Genomic DNA, 24,357 nt, shown 5'->3' with positions numbered 1-24,357 from the left:
GTGGGAATAATACATAAGAGAGGTGCACAACTACATATTATAGCAGTTCCATATACAAAATTTCAACGTTCTACTCATTTTTGAGTTATACGAGATATATACATACGTATGTATGTAGAGATGTGAAGAAAAAAAAAAATCTGTTCTGAATCCATTTTACAATTCGTTTTGGAAAAGAAGAGTCTTTTATTCTGTCCGTACGTACAGATATCACGCAAAAATATCGTTTAGATGGATTTCGTGTGAGGCCAAAATGGATATTTTCGTTGAAATGTGGTACCCTAAATTTTTTGCGGTTATAGTACTTCCTTTACTTCGTAAAAAGAAGTAAAAATAATTTCATTATTTAATTGTGGCATAAAAGTGCATCTTATACCACATTAAATAATGAATTTGTGCTTTGTTTTAGGGAGGTAAAAGTATTTTTTAAACTGTAAATTAAATTTAACACCATTAAGAACATCTTTATTGAAACAAAATACGACAAACAAAAGCCTGAAATTCTGTTATTTGCGTTACGTATTTACACTATAGGGGAATTCCTTTTTATTTAGTAAATTAAAGGATAGGTATTATATATTGAAATAAAATATGATAAGTAATATAATGTAAGGGTGGGCGTTTTTTTTTTTTTTTTTTTTTTTTTTTAAAAAAGCAGCAAATTTGAAAAATGAGCTGTCTCCACCCAAGGATATAAACTACAGATCTTTCAACTCGAGCTAGACATATTGACCATTCACACCACGAAAACACCGTAGGCGAATACGGTAATTCCTTACAGTTCAAAATTTAGTCCCATAGGAATTAAAGAATGGATAGATTATTCTTTATAACAAAGCTTACGAGAGTTATCTGCATAGCGCGAGAATCGCCTTTATGGAGGACTTTTAAAAAGAAACTTTCTCGTTTTCATGGTGCACATAAGGAAAACCACCAAAAATACAATGTATCCAGCTTATTTGTTCTTCGGGATTTTTCTTGTTGAGCTCAGATCGAACTAACAGTATTCAGAGATTTTACCATTCGGCAGCTGACTGATAGAGGAATTAAAATATAAGGTTATTCTCCCGCTTTCCTAGCGTGCCTTCGTGGTATAGTGGGTCTGCACGCTGGGCCGGTATTCTAGAGGTCCGTGGTTCGATTCCCGGCGAAGGCAGTTGCTAATTTTTCATCTCTACAGCTTCCAAAAATAACCTAATGTCTATACAGTGGCGCCCGAACTTAAAGGGTGTTGGATGAGGATTCTCCACACCCAGGATTTGGCGACTAGGTCTCCTAAAACCCTAATCTCCCTTTAAAAGGGGGAGTATGTAAGGTATTTCTCCCACCTTCTTGGCGCGCTTTCGTGGTGTAGTGGTTCTGCACACTGGGCCGGTTCCAGAGGTCCGTGGTTCGATTCCCGGCGAAGGCGTTTGGTCATTTATCATCTTGCCTGCTTTAAAAAATACCTAATGTTTCTACAAAAGATAAACATAAAATCATGTGTTTAAAAATCGAATGATGTAATATAATTTCATTATAAATTAATGCCACGTGGACATAGGAGTACTTTTTTAATAACGGAAAGATTCGCTTATTCAAGATAAGTGTGCATTCATTATTTGAAGCTATGAAAGAATTTGAAATACCTGAAAAACGTATAAATTTAGTCACCATTACTCTTACTGAGACAAAACTTAGGGTTAAACTCCAGAATAATCTTTCTGAGCCTATTGTTGTTTCAAATGGGCTCAGACAGGGCCTGCTCTCTTTTTAACCTTGCCCTCCAAAACATCATAAAAGACTCCAACATTAATACTCGTGGAACTATCTTTAACAAATCTGTTCAGATTTTTGCGTTTGCTGACGATATTGACACAGTCGCACACAGACCCAAGTCACAGAGGCCTCTCTGTGTTTTACATCCCTAGAGGCTGCAGCCAGCAAAATACATCTAGCAATCAATCAAAATAAAACTAAATACATGCCATGTGGTAATAACAACAATCCCTATTTTGAAATTGGGAATTACAAATTTGAAACTGTTAGCAAATTTAAATATTTAGGATCAGAGGTTAATACTCTCAATGATTTAATGCCCGAGATCCGTAGTAGAGTCACAGATGCTAACCGATGTTTTTTTCTGTCTAAAAAAATACTTGAAGACTAACTTCACTAGCAGAAAAACGATGTTTTTAATTTACAAAAGCTTAATCACACCCATAAGTATTTTTGGTGGCATAAAATGCACCAATATCTGGAGAAGAAGATATAACTCTGAACCCTATAAATCTTTTAAAGAAATAGATATAGTAAAATATAAAGGATTCAGAGAATTAAATGGGCAGGACACTTGTGCAGAATGGATGAAAATTGAGTAACTAAACAGATCTTCTCGGCCAGACCATTCTGCACCCGAAAAAGAGGGAGACCTAAACTTAGGTGCCTTGACTGTTTGGAAACTTGACTGTTTGCTGACGATTTTAAAGATTTTTTTTTAAAGGCAACTGAGTTATTCAATTATTCGAATTTTCCTACCGTTTTGATGAGCTTGTAATCCCCTTTATTTCCAATCTGTGGAATTCTGTTCTACTAGCAGTTAAATGTCAGAGTAAGAACATACTTTGGATGAATTTTTGGCCCCTTTATTTCCATTGTAATTCCCCTTTATTTCCAATGTGTGGAATTCTGTTCTACTAGCAGTTTAGTGTCAGAATAAGGGCATACTTTGGATGAATTTTTGGCCCCTTTATTTCCATTGTAATTCCCCTTTATTTCCAATGTGTGGAATTCTGTTCTACTAGCAGTTAAATGTCAGAGTAAGAACATACTTTAGATGAATTTTTGGCCCCTTAATTTCCATTGTAATTCCCCTTTATTTCCAATGTGTGGAATTCTGTTCTACTAGCAGTTTAAGGTCAGAATAAAGACATACTTTGGATGAATTTTTGGCCCTTTTATTTCCAATGTAATCTCCTTTATTTCCAGTGTGTGGAATTCTGTTCTATTAGCAGTTTAATGTCAGAATAAAGACATACTTTGGATGAATTTTTGGCCTGATGCTTTTATTGGTGGATGTGTTTGCAAAATATTTTATGATTTTTAATATGAAATATTTTTAATAATTCAAATTTCGAATAGAAATATTTTATTAAATAATGCAGCGTGAAATCAGAATCTATAGATAGGTTTCACCCTTTAATTTATAGCACACAGAAGTCGAGAGGAAAAAAATAAATGTTATTTAGAGGTCACTTATCTTTAAGATTGGTCTTAAGTTATCGCAGAAAGAATTATCTTGTAACTCAAGAGCTAAACGGTAGCACTTCCTGTTTCGTGAGAAATTTATATCTTTATTGGTGGATTTAGTTTCGTGCAGAGTTCGCATTTCAACACTTTTTTTTATTCATTTATTTACTTTATCATTAAATCCTGCCTTCCCCCCGCTCATTTTGTTAGTCTTGGAACTCTTTTTCTTTTTTAATTCTGCGATATCCAGAAGTAATCGCTTCTTTATTTTCAGATCGAGTTTTGTTGCAAAATATTGTAATGTTACTATAGTTTTGACATTAAAAATGAAACATTTGACATTAAAAATGAGGACTTTTGATACAAATTAAATGTTTGAAAAAATCTAGAGTATATACGACGTATTCAGTTTTTTCTTCAAACGGATGAAGCAATTCCAGTATAAGTAGACGGGCTTTATGTGCAATTTGGTGTGCTGTAAGCTTTGCAGCTAAACACAATGAGGCTGAATACGTGTCTCTGTTTGTTGAACTAAAAATTATTCAAGCAGAGACAACCTTGTTGGATTTCAAATGAATGTAGTTTTATTTTATACGTGCTTCAATTTAACTTTACTTACTTTCCTTTAATCTTCTTTTATTTAATGTCGTTTGGCCACTAATAATTATTGTTAGTTTAATTTCTTAGAAGTGGCAACAAGACAATTTATAGAATTAGCAAAATATATGTTTGTGTAGTTAGTTAGGCTTATTAAAGAAGAATGAGATGTTATTTACACTGGTAACGTTTTATTTAAGTTAAAAAATGAATACTTTAGAATATTTTTAGTAGTCTTAGAGTCCGTGATACGCTGGTAGCGTAATAGTTTATTTTGACGCGTAAGCAAACAAACCTGTCTCATGTGACGTAGTATTTAAACAGATTCTTGAGCTTACATCAATGCTAGCAGAAGAAGCTGGCTGCGGAATTATTTCAGTGCTAGAGTATGCACTAAATTAATTTTTTTATTTCACTCATTACTTATGTATTGCTCATGTAAAGTCTGCAAGTATGCAAGTGATAACATGTTTGTGAATTCTGTTTGTTTGTGGCTTATCCCACCCGATGGACAGTAACATCAGATCAGGTCTCTGATAACAGAGCAAGCACACGAAAATCATCATGGCAAGGGGTCAAGATTACGCATGTCGTTGGGAAGAGCCTTGAACATATATTGGTGACAGTACGACTTTGCTCAGTTCCGTCCCAAGTTTTGAAGGAAAGCGCCCCGGAGGGACGGGTCGGAGGGTGTCCACTCTTTTCCTACCACCAACCTCTCGAAAGGACTTTCGGTTCTTCGCATATCTAGAGTGCCCCTTTGCCGCACAGACACTATATATTATTTACAAACAGCCTTGCTTTCTCCGAGATTCGAACCACGGACCTTTGGTACCGCAGTTACTGGTGAATTTTAAATTTTTAATTAAGAAGATTTATTTTTATTTTATGGTAATAAGCGGTAAAATATGCATGTACATGCATACCTTTTTATGTACCTGCAAAATATTTACTTTTTGAAATAATTTTGATAGCTCATGACTTAATTCGTTTGCTAATTTTATAAAACTGCTTTACATCCCGAAATATTTTCGATATATTTATCGAAAAAAAAAAGTTTGCGTATAACTATACCCGCGGTTTTCACGCCCGCCTTAAATGTACATATAACATACAAAATATGTGCTGATCCAGTGTTTACGAACTGGTATGTTATAAACTCTGTGATTGTGTTACGAAATTTTCGAGTTTAGATATCCGTTTTTAAAGCCCCCCCCTCCCCCGTTTTCAGCGTCGTTGTTCTGCGAATCAGATTCTTCTTCTAGAAAGTAGGGAAATCTGGACAAAGAAGAAACTAATGCATTATATATGCTATATATGAAATATATATATATATTGGCTACTAATTTATTAAATAAATAAATATATATATAATAGCAAGTAAACAAAAGACAACAACATAAACATTGTAATTCTTAGCTTCATTTATTTGCTTTCTCAATTTTTATTTCGTAGGAATTATTGGAATTTTAGTAGAAGTATTCTCCTTTCATTCTTTTGATTATGTTTAATTTATATATATATATGCAGGGTGTCTCGTAAATGTTGCGACAAACTTCTGTGGGAGGTAGGGCATATCATAAGGGTTAAGAATTCCATAGGAACCCATGCCCGGAAATGTCAAGGTTAAGTGGTAGCAGACGTAGAAGATGGGAAAGGAAACGAAAGAATGATTAATTTGAAACATTTATTGGGCATAAATACAAATGGTGTACGACAGCTTGAATGTCACAACAGATGCTCGAAGTTTGCAACATCAGACTCCAAACCTGCCTGACACCGACGGACCATTGATTGTCGGACATGTTCAAACACACCGGGAGTTTCTTTGATTGTCGCAGTTGTGCTGGCGAGTTTTGCCATGAGATCCATTTCAGACACAACAGCATCGTGATACACGACACTTTTGATAATTCCCCACAAAAAGAAATCAAGGCTTGATAAATCCGGTGAGCGTGAGGGCCAGGGAACAAGTCCACCTCGCCCAATTCATCGATGCAGGAATGATCTGTGTAAATGGTTACGAACATCCAATTCGAAATGAGCAGGTGCCCTATCATGTTGGAACCACATGTTGCGCCTCACATTTCTTGGAACATCGTCAAGCAAGCCGAGGAGAACCTGCTCCAGGAAGATGATTAGGAATTATTAGCGGCATTCAACCTGGAAGGTACGGCCCGACTTAGCAGAGGCCGAGTAAACCCGCCCGCACATTAACTTGCTTGTGCCATGTGGTGCCGCTAGGAAATTAACATCACGGGCACTTTTTGCAAAAACCACTGTGCGAAACGCACACGTTCAGAATGGTCATCGGAGATCAGTAACTGAACCTTTTGGAGACGAAAGGCGTGGAAGGACTCGGCATTCAAGACACGCTGGACACTGGTACGAGACATTCTTAATTAAGAGGCAATGGCATGTATGCTGGTTCTTGGATTCTTTTCCACCGTATCTAACACACTTTCTTCCCTAACGACCGAGTGGGTTGATCGTGGCCTGCCCTCACTTGTCCTGTCACTTCTTAATGACCCGTAGTCGCACAAATTTTGATGCAGACGTGTAAACAGATTGTGGTGTGGTTGATGTCTGTCGGGGAAGCGCTCTCGATAAATGCGTGCAGCGGCTCATCCATTACTCTCACCTGTTCAATACACTAAGTGCATGTCTGCAAGATCTCCGTTCGTATAGCTTTCCATGCTCTTCGTATGGTGCCCATCGCTCGAATGAGGCAATCCTCACTTTCCACAGAACCCCCTGGCGGCGTACAGTGACGTTTCTGGGCCATGGGTACGTATGCAATTTTTAATCTTTATGATGTTCCCTACCTTCCCCAGAAATTTGTCGCAACATTTACGGACAACCTGTATATGAGTTTGGTCTTTCAAACGCAAAACCGCACCGCGTATTACCCGGGGGAAGGTATTTGGTAAGGCCAATCAAAAAACTGGATCCACTAAAGATTCTACTGCAAGAGATTTTGTACTGACGCTTGCAACCGAAAACAGATCCAAATATGGAAGACTCCCAAAACTAAGCAGAAACTCTAAGATATTGGGTAAAGTCTACTCAGGCGTTTTCGTGGTTTGCTCCATGTGTAACGTGGTTACAAGCTAGTTCCCCGTAGAAAGTCCGCCACGGAAGGCGTATCTTCCCTAAGGCAAATAAGGTTTGTGTGTTTTGCCACAATTAAATAAATAAACTAACCGGATACTAATATCGTGAAGAGAATGGAACAAAAGCAAATGTAAATCTAGTGCCTTGTTTTCAGATGTAGCACCCTTTTCTAGCATAAGTCAGGACGAAATATTTTTGGCCTGCGTATATCGCGAAGGTGAAGATGGGAAGTAGAATCATCATTGTGCCCTTAGAGATTTCATTAATAAACGATTGTATCTGTCCATAAAAATGGCTTGTTTCTTGCTTGGAAGAATCCGATATAAGGCAAATCTTAAGAAATCAGTGCAGTATGTCAATAAGGCCATGCTATAAAGAGATATGACTGGAACTCGGTCCGGAAACTCTCAAAATCTTTCAAGTGCACTTGTTATGTATTTGTTTTGTAATACCATAGTTAGATATCAAAAGCAATATCATTTGTTTAATGTTTAGATATTTTAAGACATTGAAGAGGTGTAAATTTGTAAACAATATTTATTGTAAATAAATTTACCATGGCTTGACAGATAAATGTTTTTCACAGATAAGAGGCTGTAGAAGAATTTCGCTTCAGATTAATGCCGCTATACATATCTGTTCAGTCAGTAGCCATTTTGAAAGTAAGCGTTATGATTATTTCTGCGGAACACATAAAATAAAGTGAACAATTTACAGAAATTTAAAAGTCATCAATTTTTTTTTTTTTTTTTTTTTTAATGTACATGATATATCACAAATAATTTCAAGTTGAACTGGAAAATTAGGTCGGAAAATTAACGAAATGTGTGAAATTACGTGCATTTATATATTTATAATCAGGCGTTCCAAAGTGAATCGCCTGATTATTTTAATAAATATATTCGTGTTTTCCTTCATTAATTTAGGGATGCCAGTTAAATTATTACTGGATATGTGTCTCCCGATTGGTATCTGAGTGAAAAATAAAATAGGCTTTAATTTAGATAAGAACTTTAATTTCGTTTGGTTTGTTTGCAAAGCATTCGAGGACTATATCGCCTCGGGGAAGGGATGCCTTCGTGGAGAACTTTTTAAGGAAAACTGGCTCATAAACACGTTACGCATGGAGACAGCCACGAAAACGCCCATGCAGGCAGCCTGTTCGCCGGGATTCGAAGCTCGGACCGAACTACCAGTGTTCAGCTACTTTACAGCTCGACCCCTGGGGAAGGGGGAATAAGAATTTAAAAGTTTTGATCATCAGCAATTCGAATAGATGGATTATTCTCTGCTGTGTTATCTTCAGAACAAGACATTTCCAGCTTAATGTTATAAGGTATTTCTCCCGCGTTCTTGGCATGTCTTCGTGGTGTGGCTGTCTGCACGCTGGGCGCGTATTCCAGAGGTCCGCGATTTGATTTCCGGCGAAGGCGTTGCTAATCTTTCATCTCTCCTGCATCCAAATACCTAATGTCTCTACAGTGGCGCCCGAACTAAAAGGGTGTTGGATGATGATTCTCCTCACCCAGGATTTGGCGATTGGGTCCCCTAAAACCCCAGTCGCCCTTTAAAAGAGGGAATATATAAAGTATTTCTCCCGTCTTCTTGGCATGCCTTCGTGGTGTGGTGGTCTGCACGCTGGGCGCGTATTCCAGAGGTCCGCGGTTCGATTCCCGCCGAAGGCGTTGATTATTTTTCATCTCTCATGCTTCCAAATAACCTAATTCCATGTAACCAGTGTAACGATGATCATTTTACAGAAATCGAGAAAATCGAGGTCTGATCAAGAGAAATTTTAGATGGCATTTATTTCTCTAAACCGGGCGTACTTTCTTTCGCATAGTAATTATTTTTGCCTACCCGAAGGATAAACAGTAGGGAGCTATTGCTGACGTCTTACTATTTTAAATGAAAATGCTTTAAAAAGGACTTTATTCTGTTTTGGGGTCATTTTCTTAATGAAGCTGTTGTTCGTTCTAAGAAGTGACAAGAGAATTTAGCTTCTAAATTCCAGAAGCCCCACCAGACTGTCAGTCTTTACTGGCAGGTACTTTCCACATGTTTTGCCTTAAATAAATAAACTCTTTTTTTTAACAAAAAATGTTCTTTTTTTATATACTTACATCTGAAATAAACATACCTATGTTCATTAATGTTTATTTACAATAAATATTGTTTATTAATTAACATGTGTGTTAATCTCAAAATTTATTTAAAAAATCTATGCCAAAATAAGGTTGTTTTTCTGTTTAATTTAAAGCTCTATAACATCATTAGCATCAAATAAAATTCAAAAATGTGGTACTTCTCTGTAAACCTTCTCGTCGTGTAACCTGGAAAGAGTCTTTTGTCAGATAAATATGGACACATTTTACTAAAACATTGTCGCATGTTTTTTTTTGTTATCGTTGTTAACTAAACGTGGTATCGCTAAATGTCCCCCGTCGGTTGAATGTTGTACGCTAAGTGTCCACGATCGATTAATTTCTTGTCTTCAATCAGCTTCTTGATTCGGAAGACGAAGAGAAATCTGTGGCGTATATTTTAAGCTAGCTAGGCCCACCAACGGCTGAGCGGTAAAATCGCTGAACACTGGTAGTTCCCACCTGGGTTCAAATCCAGGCGAACAGGCTGGCTGCATGGGCGCTTTCGTGGTTTTCGGTCTGTGTAACGTGTATACGAGCCAGTTTCCCTTAGAAAGTCCTACACGAAGGCATTCCTCCCCTTATGCAGATAACCCTAGTGTGCTTTGCTATTATAAACTAAACCAAACCAGACTAGGCTAGTTAAGCCAGCCCTGAAGCCCATATAATTCAGTCATCGGCATTTATATTCTTTAAGTTAATTAAAAGAAAACTGTATTACAATATTCTTAAATTATATTAAAAGCAAAACATTTTAACTAGATCGTTGGCATATTTTTCCTTATAACAGCCCATTTTTCCAAACGATTAAAGAATAAACGAGGAACATGGGAAGACCCAAACTGACCATCCCTTACGTCATTCATACGATTGGCATGTTAATTCGCGAGTCTAAAATGTAAATTTAAAAAGTATTCCTGCTAGCAATTGATAATATGTAATTGAACAGTTTAAACAATCGATACAGTTATATCTGTTGTCGATACAGTTTAAATAAGACTTTTAAAATTAATTTTGGAAAGAATAAATTAATTAACAAGCATTATAATTTTACTGATACATTGACTGAACTAATTCCAAATGTATGCATAAATTTTTATGCGATTATCGCAACAAATCTAATAATAAGATTCTGCTTCTATTTTATAGTGTACGTTCATATTTGCTAGCCCATAGTGTAAATTGTTGGCATTATGGCTAGTAAATGTTAGCGTATAATGTGTACACATGTGCGAGTACAAATAATGAGCATTATAAAATACAGTATGCAGTGACTTTAATAAGTACCATACCTCAACAGATATTATAATAAAACGCATTGTTTGTGAAAATGTAGTAAAACATTATAAATTGTTCATTTGTTTTCACCTATTCATTACTTTATATATCCAGACTTATAAGTATTAATAGCACAGTTACGCTGGGAAAGCTTCCCTAGAAAGCAGAGAGCTTAATGAAACAACATTAAACAAGATAAATTTAACATGCCGCCCAATCGATATAGTGGTTAGCGACGCTGATCTCTACCGAAGGGCCTGGGCTCAAATACCCGAGAAGGCATGTATGTTTGTAAATGTATAGTGTCTGTGCGGCATGGGGGGCACTCAAAATACGCGGCAACCCGAAAGTCTTGTGGTTGATGCTAGAAGACGGGGAGATGCTAGAAGACGTGGATTTACTTCCTACCTCCATGCTAAGAGAAGAGGGGAGGAGATCCCCGTACCCGCCCTTTCCCGGGGTGCTCTGTTTCAAAACTGGGGATGGAACTGAGTCGGGTTGTCATTTATATATGTCACCACACTGAATGCCGTGGGCTTGTGCTTATCTTTGTCATACAAGTGAGATTGCTAACAACAACATCAATTTAATATAGGGAGCACAGGCACAGGAATAGACGCGATTTTACTGTATTCTTTACAGTAATTGCATAAATTAACCATCACACATTGCATTTTTACGAATTACGTAATTTAAAAACATTAAAAAAGAGGGAAATTAGACAGATGCTTGTTAACTAATAATATTTCCGAAGTTTACAGTTCGTGCTGAATAACAGTTCTCGTTTCGCTTTGTAAGATTGCTGTTAAGAATTAATCATCGTATAGGTCAATTAAAATAATATAAATAAATTCGTAGACTATATTTTGATGTCAAACTACTAATTCTATCAAAGTGAAGAGAGTTAGTTTTAATAATTAATTTATTCTTCGTTTCGAGTTCATTAAGAAATTTCTAATAACTGAGGATTTTCTGCTAAAATACCTTTAAAATAGCGTTTCTGAAACTGCGGTCCACCAACCACAGATGGTTCTCGAAGGTTGCCCTTGTGTTGCTTCTAAATTTGCGAAAATGTTCAGTTATTTATAAATGGAATTAACAAGATTTTACATAAGTTTCTTGCTGATGACACGTGGCTAAATACACCGGCATATTTGTTTTAGATGTATTCTTAAAACTAAATTTATAGCGTGAATTTTATGTCTACAAGGCAGTTCCTTGACTGTTCTCAATGCCCATGAGAAATTTAAGGGGTTTGAGAGGTAGCTTGGTTTGTGGGTTAGTTGTGTAAAAACAGAGAAATTTTTCACAGCTTCCAGCCTTAGAATCTTTTTATCTAAAAAGAATAAGCATTGACTTATGTTCGCATTACAAAAATGTGAGGGCACAATTTGAAACTTAAAAGCTGCTTTCAGACGACGGTATAAAGGGCATAAGTGCTTTAAGACATAAGCCGCTGTTATCTTCAGGGGGCTTTGTTTAAGCCGACCTACGTTGCCAGGCAACCAATCTGTGCTACGTCACGAAATCTGGTTTAGTGCTCTTGGCATAAAGTTCGAAGTTTTCAACTTAGCCGATTTGGAATAAGCGTCGACCAATCAGAGCGAGCGCGCGAAAGCTGAATGGGTAAACAGAGCGGGAAATCTGTAAACACAATTCACGCATGCGCAAATTTAGCTTCTCTAAGTTTGCGCGGCTTAGACACCCTGTGTGGCAGGTGTGAACGGTGGTCTTCTTTACTAGTGAAAATGGAATAGTACATTTCTACAATGTTGCTTTACAAATTGTAACTTAATTTGCTTCTACGTATCTATGTAAAAAAGGGTTTTCATCGCTAAATAAAAATCTGATTTAAACGGCCTCCCAAAAGGGATTGTTAAAGTTTTTACTCTGTCGCTGACTTTGCAGTCTACCATTCTGCTGTTACACTCCTACCAACACCCTTTTTTTTGTCTTTTTATTATTAAGCATAATTTTCTTCGCACTTATACCACAGACAGATTAACAGCAAAATTACAAACATTTTAAAAGCAGCATAGTAGTACACGTTTAGAATTCCCGATGCGTAGTAGTACACGTTTAGAATTCCCGATGCAGCAAGTGTTGGCATACGTTCTTCTGTTTTTTTTTTCTTTCTTTTTTTTTTTTTTTTTCCCCCCAGTCTTTTAGTCTTTTCTCAGTTCATTATATCAGTATTCATATTTCTTACTATGGTGGCTTTACAAAACTTTTTTTTTGACTTTTTATTATTAACATATTGGCGCCTACGTTACATAAAATTCGATTGATCAGCAAAATGACAAAATATTTAAAAACAACACATCTTTAGAATTCCTGGTAGACGGTCTCGCGCACTGGGCATAAAATTTTTTTTCCGTACATTGTTGCCACTACTCACTTTGAAATCATTGGGTTTGTTAGTAAAAAATTCTTTAAAGTTTTGCAAACTAGGAAATAGATAATAAAACAAATTCGAAATTCAAAATTGGGGCTTTCAGGTGCCCATGTTCGGGTGGAGGACTACGTTTTCAAAATTTGATAACTCTAGGTACCGTTGTTTTTTCACAATGCGAGAAACATGCATACATTAATGCAGATTCTACATTACTTAATTTCTTTAAATATAATACAGGGCGATAATATTTTGTGGCAAGAGTTTTAAAAGTGATATGCCTTTTATAGCGATTCAACGCAAAAGGCCGTTTCGAGACTAATATCTCTTCTGGGACTAACGTCACTTTTAGGCTATAAAAACAAAGCATCGAAATCAACCTGATATATGTGCCGATCTCAGATTTAAGCTTATCAGCATACATCCAAACATAGAACAGCTGCGCAAGAATCTGCCTAGCTCATCCATGTCGTTAATGTGAGTACTAATATATATTTAACCTTTAAATTAATAAGATAAAGATTATCCACTTTCTAATAGCCTTGAATTAAAAAAAAATATCTTTTTCAATCTGTTAGCTTAATCTGTCTATATACATAAAGAAGAAAATCTGTGTGTTTGTTCGCTAATAACTCAGTTACTACTAGAGCTATCGTCACCAATCTTCCAACAATAATTTTTTGAATGCTGGAAAATGTCGACGCCAACTTTTTATCAAAAAAAGGTAGCTAAAATCAGTCATATTAATTAAAAACACAGGAAAACGATAATTTTCGCTCTCATTTTCCCCAGTGGCAACAGTCTCGCAAGCTGGAGATGAAAATCTGCTTTATTTCGAAAGTTGTTGCCACTGCTCGCTTTCAAATCGTAGAGTCGTTAATAAAAAATATCTAAGTTTTACAGTGAAATAAAAATAGCATTGTCAAACATTAAATATATTATTCCCGATTTTAAAAATTCGTGGGAAGCCATTTCGACTGCGTACAACTTTAGTCAGCCGAGATATTAATTAAAAACTCCGAAAACACTAATTTTCGCACTCATTTTTCCGAGTGGCAACAGTCTAGCAAGTTGGAAATAAAAAATGCTTTATTTTTTAAAAGTGTTGCTTCTGCTCGCTTTCAAATCGTAGAGGTTGTTAATCAATTGTAAGTTTTACAAAATCTAAATATATAAGGAAGAATGTCTGTTTGTGTGTTTGTTTCTTTGTTCGCGGTATTGAATTATGATTAATTATGATAAATTTTTTGCCACTTTTAATCGACTAAAATTGAATATAGGTGAAATATTGGATGGAACTTGAGCTTTTACGATCATTTGATAAGAAAGACGAAAATCATTAAAGACTGCCATTGTTGCTGACGTAATGAGAGAGAATTAGTTTATTTTTCTACCGAAATTTTTTATATAGGTTCCATATCGCATCCAACTGAAAAAGGTATGACTACGAATCGTATTTTTTGCATCGTTATTAGAGAAGGATTACATTAATAAAATTATATAATTAAATGAATTTTAATTAAAAAAATATAAGTGTACTGGTTATAACAAATGCTTAAAAAATTGTTTTTGAAGGGAACAAGAGTAAAATGGTCCGCAGAGCATTCTAATTTACTACGTAGTCTCCATTTGGAAAAAGTTTGAGAACCCAGCTTTAGAGAATATACTTACCAAGTTGTACATCATTTTCAATCTTCGCTTGTGCCTTTCGAGTTGGCCTTTCGTGGAGTTACTCGAGTACATTGAATAAAATTTATCCTCGAATTTTGTTGCTAAGAAACGAAACTAAAGAAGTTCAAACCGTTCAGTTTGAAATGCCTTTTGTGTTTAAAATCAACAATAAAGTAAATGATAGAGGAGGACGTTATATGAAATTATTCAATGCATCCCCCTCTCTTCAATCCTAGCGATTTCTCGTCTCTGTAAATAAGCATGCTAAATAACGGAGAAGTGTAAAAACGATAATTTTAACATCTGGAAATTGTGAGCATTCTAAAGAAAAATTAACGTACTCCCTCCACTAGTTTTAAGTTTGTCGTCTTATTTTTCTTTCTACTTTGGTTATACATCGAATACAAAATTAGAACGCTGAAATACGATAGCGTATTCCTGACCTTGTGAAAATGTAAACAAAAGAGCCACGATTGATACTTTGGAAGATGGGAGGGGAAAAGTTCCGCTGCACCCATCCTTTGGATGTCTGAGATCATCGCCTCTATGTGGGCGCGTGTGTACTTGCTAATAATAGTAAATATACGTAACAGTGACGTAATAAAAAGTAGGTAAGCAATACTTTTTCAGTTCTGTATTATTGCGTAGGCTTGTTTAATGGTTTTTATTAACATAGATGGGATTCCTGTAAAGTTTAGGATAATTTTAATTCGTGGAATCACAAGTTCACTGTCTTCGACACATCGCTTACTGCGCAAAGTGCTTGGTGCAGAAGTCATTGCTTACTGAATTATGGCAAAGCACATAGGGCTATATGCCTAAGAGGAGGTTAAAGAGAATATACATGAAATTTAATAAATAAAATACACAATTAAAAATTTTCGCTTAATGAATTATGGCAAAGCACATAGGGCTATATGCCTAAGAGGAGGTTAAAGAGAATATAAATGAAATTTAATAAATAAAATACACAATTAAAAATTTTCATTTTCTTAACATAATTTAACAAAACATAATTGAAAAACAGTTGAAGTTTTTTTTTTCAGAATTCTATAAACTCAAAGAACGTTTAAGGGCGGTGGTTAAATCAAGAATTAAAACGAATGAATAGTAAACAAAGATCGCGGAATTTTTTTCATAGTAAAAGAAACGTAAAAAATGTGTATATTTTATGAAAGCTCTGAAAGCTTTCAGGAATAAATCTAAAAAGAACTCGGTTTAAGGCCAATCAACTTCTTTTTTTTTTTTTTTTTTTTAGATTAAAACTTGAAACATACAAATGAGGAAAAAACGCAAAGATTTGAAATCGCGAATCTTGATGCCAGCCAGCGATTTAGTGGAGGAAACCACTGAACACTGGTAATTCGATCTCGGTTCAAATACAGGCAAACGGGCTGGCTATATCGGTTAATTCATGATTTTGCCCATGTGTATGATACAATTACTCATAGAACGTCTTTCTTGAATGCTTTCTCCTTTTTAGGTAGATAGTCCTAATGTGCTTTGTGATAATCTAACAAATCCCATCGAATCTGAAATCTCTTCCAAGGTTCGTATTTTTCGAGGAGATTTAGAAGTGAACAAGAATAATTTATTTCATTTTTATAGCTGAATACATACATAATGAGAACATTCGTAATTAGTATTTGAACCTTTTTATCATTAGTGCATAATAATAATAACAACAATAATAATAATAAAGAATCTGAAAGGGTTCAGATTTTAAAGATCGCCCAAAAGGATTTGTTACGGTTTTTTATGGTCTCGCTGACATTTTAAAATATTTCAGAAAGTATTTTTTTCCAGCACCGATGAACTACTCTGCTTTCGAGTTGTTTAAAGAGGCACTTTCTTACACGTTATCGAAAGATAATTGATCGCCTATGGAATAATAGTACAAGAGATGTGAGAAAAAATCCTCATTGCCAAATTTTAAGTGCCCTTTTATCATGGAAATTAAGGTCCAACTAGGTAGATAAGAGAAAGGGCTACTTCACTGAATACTTAAAAGCATAATATTTGTATTATAATTAATTGTTTTGCTACATCAAAATTGTTCACAAAATATACGAACATCGTCTGCAACTTTAGGCTTTATCAGTCAAGCGTTCTGCCTTATGTGCGTATGCATGTGTATATACATCTATTTTCGTACTGTTTTTGAAAAGATTATCTGCTGCAACGATCTTTATAATAGTTTCTGTTTTAACATAACGGAAACTCTCATTGTGTTTCATGTTATCTAATACATAGTTATACTGTTACTTTTACTGCTGAAAATAAGCACACGATAACATGAAGGAAGTATGGAAATAGTTTAGGAACAAGGCGATTTCCGTTAAATAGTGTCTACTTTTGTGCGTGCAATTAATAATTTAATTCATCGGTGCTGCAACTAATTGTTGTTAATTGATAGTAGATTGGTTTGTTTCCCTTGAAAAGTCAATTAATCTACGGTCAATGACAATAACTGCCTTTTTAATACTTAAAAATTTTTATTTTACCTATACTCACTTTTTACTGATTTTGTTATATTTGCGATTCAGGATTTTTCTTTACAGATTTTGTATGGTTTTTTCCACAAGAGGTCTAGAAAACACTTATTTAAAATACTGGCTAAACACTTTTTTTTAATAATAATTCATGGTTTTTATTGAATTTCTGTTCATTGTATATGGACATGGGAAATATATAGGGAAATGTTTTATGGGTATATGGGAAAGTTTTCCAATAATAAATCAATAGGTTTATTACTTTGCAGCTTTAGCGCAGGTTATGGACCTATTAATTTCCTCATTATTACTTTTATTTAGAATATATATATAAATCAAAAAATCAATAAAATCCGAACGAAAAAGAATAAAATTCCTAATTAAAAATTTTGAAGGTCCAACTTAATTTCTCCGAGTTACATTATAAACTGGTAGAACGCAAATTAAAGAAAATTACAAAATTGGAATCAAATAATGGGACTAAAAATATAATAAATACATGAAATTAGTATGCGTAATAAAACCAAAAATACTAAAAGTTGTTTAACACTTAAAACAGAACTTCTCAAGGAAAAAGTGTTTTGAAGCGTTAAATTAAGTTGATTAATGAGTGCCGAAGACATGTTTCGTTCCTCTGAATCCATCGAGACTCCAAACCGCTTTGTATTAACCTAAGATATAACAAACAAAATTTATTTCAAAAGTCTAAAAAAATTCCGGTCTTTTCCCTACACGCCTTCGCACTCATATAGTACAAATAGTTTAAAAAGAACGAAAATCTCCATATGTAGTAAACTGCTTTTTGAACAGCTGTCTCATTACACCTTCCATGTTACAAAACAACCTAAAATTAACCAATCACAACTTAGCTATACACCTAGTATAAATAGCTAATAGCTGCGTAGACTCCCTTTCTTTCACCTCTTCCCTTCTGTCCGCTGACAACGTATTGCTCAACCTTTGCTAGCTATTCGCAATTAATTAAAATATAATTGCATGTCTAAAATTAGGGAACGCCATAATGTCCAGTCAATCTACGCAGCAGTTTTTTCGGCCATGATTAGAACGTGAATTGTTTTCATCTTCCGCCAAAAGTACAATGTTAATTATTCTCCAAAACTCGTTAATACAATGTTAAATTTACGTACAATGTTACGTAGAATGTTAAATTATATCAAAATAGTATTATACATCTGAATAAATAAAAATATCTTTTTTTTTTTTTTAAATTTTAATAGAAGTAGACATGGGTAATATGCGTGAACAATTAAAAATAATTTCATAACTTAATATAGTTGAAAAAAGTAAAATTTTAATTTCGTTTTGCGAAAACAAAAATAGTTTATTATTTTAAAACTGAACTCATTCTTTTAAAGTTTTAATCTTCCTTGAAATAAAATATGAGAAACGAAAAAATAATACTCTTGCATTTGCATTGCACAAAATAGGAATCTACGTACAGGAAGAAGTTATCTATGTTTTTCGAATATTCAGAGGTAGTATATTATGGTCCTACTTAATTCGAATATTTGGAGTTCTGACGTATTCGAACGAAAATAAGCCACATCGTCTTTCGAAAATATTGAACCACCCCCTTTTTAGTCCAAAGGTGCAATTTGCCCAGAAGGATTATTAATTTCGTTTTGGCATTTTGCATTGATTCACTATAAATGTCGGTTCACTTTTAAAATTGTTGCCACCAAGTATTATCGCTCTTTGTTATATTTAAAGAAATTAAATAATGAAGAATCTGCATGAATGTATGTATGTTTCACGCATTGTGATAAAACAACGTACCTAGAGCCATCAAATATTGAATAGCGTAATTTTCCACCGTATGTGGACAACTGGAAGCCATAATTTGGAATTCGTTTTATTGTCAATTTCATATTTTGTAACACTTTAGCGAATTCTTGATTAAGAAGCTCAACGTTTCAATGCAAGCAATAGCAACACTGTACCGGGGGAAGGAAAAAAAAAAAAAAAAAATTTATCTCCAGCGCGCGCCACTGTGTATCGGAAATTCTAAAAATATGTTCATTTTAAAATTATTTTGCGATATTACTGTTGAGTTAAATTTTATGGTTTAAGTGCAAAGAAAATGATATTTAATAAAAAAGATAACACACAAAACGGTAAAAAAATCCCCTTGGGCTTAATGTATATTTTTTCCCTTTCCTTCTTCCCCCCATTTCTTTTCTTTTCTTTTCTTTTCTTTTTTTTTTCTTTTTCTTTCTTTCTTTCTTTTTTTTCTTCTTCTTTTTTTCTTTTTTTTTTTTCCTTGTAAAATTAGAATATTTCAGATTATTAAAGTTTGTGGCGAAATGAATTACTTGAATTCAAACTATTAAAATTTATGTTTTGCGTGGATCGCTTTCATTGGAAACATTAATTATTTAATGCTTTTTTGACGCTGAAAATACTATAAAAATTTCATCTAGTTTTTTTTAAATATATGTTTTGTCACATTATTGCTGTAAGAGGAAAAACATAAATTTTAATAGTTTGAATTCAAGTAATTCATTTCGCCACAAACTTTAATAATCTGAAATATTCTAATTTTACAAGGGAAAAAAAAAAAAAAAAAAAAAAGAAAGAAAAGAAAAGAAAAGAAATGGGGGGAAGAAAGAAAGGGAAAAAATATACATTAAGCCCAAGGGGATTTTTTTAACGTTTTGTGTGTTATCTTTTTTATTAAATATCATTTTCTTTGCACTTAAACCATAAAATTTAACTCAACAGCAATATCGCAAAATAATTTTTGCTGATAATTAAAAAAAAATTCACTTTTAAACTCTTCATGCTGTAAGTATATTATTAGTAATATGAAAGCTTAGGAGTTATCAATTCATGATAATTTTAAAACTGAGTTGCAAAAATTTCATTATTTATATTACCTTTTTTTTTTTGGAGGGAAGGAGGAATGTGTTAGTTGTTTTCGATATTTATTCCAATGATAATCAGATGATCGAGGAAAACCGTTTATTCAGATATGACTAGAAACAATCTCGCTTATGACTAGAAACAATCTCGCTTAAAGCAAAGACTTATTCGTCAAAATAATTTTTTTCTTCCTGATTTGAAAATTTGATAAACGTCTAAAATTATTATTAGGTTGCAAAAATATATTTTAAGTAGAGATTTTTGGTTGGTTATGAATGCTTGTTTGTTTTAGTCTAATGGAAAAAACTTGGTGTATTCTTACGTTAACCCATTTCTATAACAACTCCCTTATTTATATTGCACAAAATATGGGGAGTAATAATGCTTTAAAATAACATGACCAACCCACGTACTTGTGTCTTGTCCAAAGTTCGTACTTTATTTTCAATCCCCGGTGATCTGTCTCGAATAATTTTTCTGATGTGATAATATTAATGTTAACTCGTCAGTGCACAGAGCGAGCTAAGTGTTTTCACTGCTAAATATTGATATCATCCACGAAGCGCACGACGAGAACTAAATTTTTTGGCCTCCTTAATGTTCTTCCTTAATCTGTTTTTGATTACTGTCATTTTCGAAAGCATTGCTTGTAAACGTAACCATTATTCAGCTGATTGAGTCTGTTATGGCGTGAATTCGAAATGCCAACATATTTTCATTACCTTACGCCAATATAAATGTAAACATAATCTTTTTTTATGTTTGTAATCTCAAACTGTGTTAAGGTTACAATCGTTTTCTTTTACTAAACAAGAAAGAACGTAATTATTATTTTTGGAATACCGACAGCTGCAGCTACACACCCACTCCACATATATATTTTTCTTTTCGCCTTTCCGAATCATATTAACCAAGATGCTGATGTCACTGCTAACGCCAGGAATAACAAAGTAACAATAAATAATAACTAAAGTAAGCTACAACTAAAGTAGGTAACTCTTGCCTAAAAGCTCATAATAGCTTAAAACTAAAATCAAAACAGTTCACAGACTGCAAATCATAAAATTAGGTGATAATATAATAACATTCTATAGATTGTATTATTGGAATCTGAAAATTTACAATTTTAAAATATAAAAATTACATGTTAGCTATTTTCCAAAATAAAAGTGTTAAAACTTAAGATTCTATTTTGAATTGTTATACAAAACGTTGCTATCCACAGCTTCAAAGCAAAAGCAAAAAATAATTAAATTAAACATTTTGAAATTTTCCAGTGTTTTCAGGTACTGAATTAGTATTTTTGTGTGTTAAAAATTTGTATAAACTTTGTGAATAAACATACCAGAACAGAAGTAAAAAAACATTTGAACCTTTTTCACAACTCCAAGCAGTAACAATTTTTACAGGTGAAGATATACGGAGCAAATCATTCGAATATTTCGTTAATTTGCACCCCAAATATATACAGTATAGTGGGTATAAAAAAAGTATAGCAATACTTAGCACTAGTAAACATGACTCTGTCCAGGTGACTGTCCACGGCACACACATTCACCTTTTCTAATATAAGATAATAGATTTGCTAAAACTAGACAACTAGTGAAACTAATTCGAAATAGGACGAAACTTATCTGCTAGAATAGTCTTTTACTGGACGTCATTCTCCTCGTTAATTTTGTCTTCTTTCGAATAGAGTGGATTTGTATTGATCATCGTAGAATCATCATTATATCGTAGATGAAACCAATTAACTTTGGATGGATAACTCACTATATGTCATAAAATGTATTCAAATAAACTCATATGTTATAAAAATTTTCTCAGGTATATGCAATTAAAAACACATTTTGAGGAATATCCAATATTTTATTTTCAATGAAATAGAGAAATAGTTTAAAGCTTTTAAAGTAATATATACCTTTAATTTTCGTAACATCTTTTTTTTTTTTTTTTTTTTTTTTGCATTATATTTACAAATTAATCGCAGTAGTAGCATTTATCAAATTTTGCATAGCTTTTCACAGATTCGAATTTTTACTTTTCGTTTAAATAAAGAAACTTACCCATTTAGCGCATTATCGTAATAATTTTTTGAGCGTATTTGAGTTTTTTTCATGTCAATAGATGGCGCAATGGGCATGTTTGACGTTACTCGTGATTGAAATCGAAAATCAATATTAGAATCTTTCTCACCCAAATGAAGTGCAGGTGGTGAATTTCCACAAGGAAGTGAAGTCCTGTATGATAAAGATTTAATTTTTTGAACGTAATTTTGGGTTGCATTGTGGTGTTAATATTGCAGTGGTAAGTAATTTTTACGCTATTATATGCGTTGTAAGCGCTTTTTCCCCCATATGACATTAGATGGCGCTGGTGTTCATTGCCGGTATTTGATTGATTAGTGGTATACGGAATGAGTAGTAGTATACATTGTAGCTGTCATGAATTTCTTCAGATGCTAAAATGATTCAGGATGGAAATTCAACTTATAACAATTTACAGCTTTATGTGTAGTAAGAAAATGCTTGAAATTTACTTTCTATCAAATCATCATATCGTATAGCTCAAGGTACTGTGCGATTAATTAATTCTCTTTCATATCCTCTATATCTATTTTGCGCGTTTTAAAGAAATATTTGTCGAATTATTTTATAAATTTGGGATAACTTTGTGAAATTCCATTCGTAATTTATTTATTTGTTTTATCGTACCAAAATGAAAGCAGGTAGATGATTGTTTTCATTAAAGAAGTTACATGTGTTCGGAAAGTTTTATTGCGTAGTATGTGGTTTCTTCACAGAGGTAAACAAATCGCATTAAAAGCAAAATTTAAGTGTTCTGCTGTAATACCTTTCTACGTCTTGAAAAAAATGATATGCTAGAATTCGCTAGTTTAACGTTACACGCTAGATGATGATGTATTTGGAATATTTAGATGCAAATTTTATTACTAGTGGCGTAGATAAAAGATATTTAAAATTCTTGTCAGTTTAGTCTCTAATAGGCAGAAAATGCAAACACTTCAGGCATAAATATAGTTGAATGCACATTCAGTCAACGAAAAAGGTGTCTATTCAAATTATTTATTATCTGTGCTCAAGGAACAGTGCGCGCGCGTGCTCTTTAGTTCAGGGTAGTGGTATGAATTGCCAGAATTATTTGTGCTTATTTTTTTTTCCCAAAAGGCGTACTGTTTTGCAACATATTTTTTCCCTGTGCGTGAATTTAGACTTTTTATCATATTCGAATATTAATATAAAAATTTAGAGCCATTTAATGCAATTATTGTGTTTAAAGGTAAGAAAACATACAGTTTCTCATTTAAATACTTAGAATAGAAATTAAGTGCATGCTTTTGCAGATACTTATCTAAAGTAAAACTAAAGTTATCTTTACCCATTATTAGTGTTTTGATGTTTTAGATATGCCATGCCAGTATGTTTTGATAAATAAAAAGTTACTGAATATTTGTTTAAAGTCTAAAATATTTTATTTTTTTTCAAAATAATTTTTATAAAAATTTTTCGCTATCTCATTTGCATGAAGGGATGTTTTATCAGTTTTCGAATGCAGATTTTTGTTAAAAGATTTTTTTTTTTTGGTATTGCAAACATTGATGTATGGAACATTGAATTCCATATTGCTATTTTTTACACATCTTCAACACGGAGGTTTTTTTTATTTAGCAGAATTATATTTCTATATTATTCCTGAGATCGATATTTTGCTTATTGTTTTCATTGGGTGAAATAGTTTGAATTTAATAATTTTGACAATTCTTGTTCCATGGCCAATTTTGCATATTCCAGAAGTTCTTGTTTTAGCAGGATAGGGAACAGATTATTTATTAAAATTTTCTTTGTGGAAAAAAAAATAAACTTTTGCTTATTTTATTAAAGGTATTACGTGACAAAAATTGTCGGATTTTCTGTTTTCGAAGTTTGAAAGTGAAAGGTGTTAATGCATATTTTACTGGAGGTATGAGCCCACGGCAAACTCCTCAACAGCTATTTTGTGACTGAAACATCCTTTCTCAATGCAGTCAAATCTCCATTAACCAGCATTCCATATTAGCAGGCATTTTCCCATTAATGAACATTTCCTGAACCTCCGTATCTTCGAAGTAGGAGACCAATTCACTCACAGTAGGGACACGCCCTTATAAACGTTAAAAATCTTGATCCTATAAATGTTTGCTAATAGATGGTTCGATAAAATTACTCACACTTAACCTTACATTAAAAAAAAAGTTATGGAAATATTTAATAATACAAATATATATATATAAACATAATAATAATAATTAAAAAAACTTATCTATACCTTTTTACCGGTTATTTACTATTAATGTTCAAAAAGATAATTAATGCTCTACACGGGGTAAGGTTTTTAGCCTAGGTACCCAGGTGTCCAGAAATACCGTCCCACTGTGGAAGTTCGATAGCATGCAGGGGCCGGCGACAGACGTGGAGCAACCAGTGCGCACCAGTCGATAGAATTTAGGGGTGCAAATATTTTAGGATACAGAGAAGCACCAAGCAATAAAATTTAGAGA

The 24,357-nt window shown here is 33.6% G+C and overlaps 1 protein-coding gene across 3 annotated transcripts in view; it reads left to right on the top strand.

Moving 5' to 3' along the window:
• mmy (UDP-N-acetylglucosamine pyrophosphorylase mmy) overlaps positions 1–24,357 on the top strand; it is a 198,882-nt gene that overhangs the window by 4,520 nt on the left and 170,005 nt on the right. The window contains exon 1 of one of the 3 annotated variants that reach the window (XM_035354682.2): positions 21,991–22,106. The exons of 1 other annotated variant lie outside the window; for it this stretch is intronic. The gene's annotated coding sequence lies outside the window, so the exon portion shown is untranslated. Of the gene's footprint in view, positions 1–21,990; positions 22,107–22,222; positions 22,372–24,357 lie in introns of those variants that run through there. One more of the 3 variants, XM_035354681.2, reaches the window with a different exon arrangement.

Source organism: Stegodyphus dumicola, chromosome 4 (genome assembly GCF_044657685.1).
Source record: "Stegodyphus dumicola isolate Sdum_Otavi_A_Nest chromosome 4, ASM4465768v1".
Classification (NCBI taxonomy): domain Eukaryota; kingdom Metazoa; phylum Arthropoda; class Arachnida; order Araneae; family Eresidae; genus Stegodyphus; species Stegodyphus dumicola.
The sequence above is the reverse complement of the archived record's forward strand: the minus strand, read 5'-3'. Positions and strand labels throughout refer to the sequence as shown.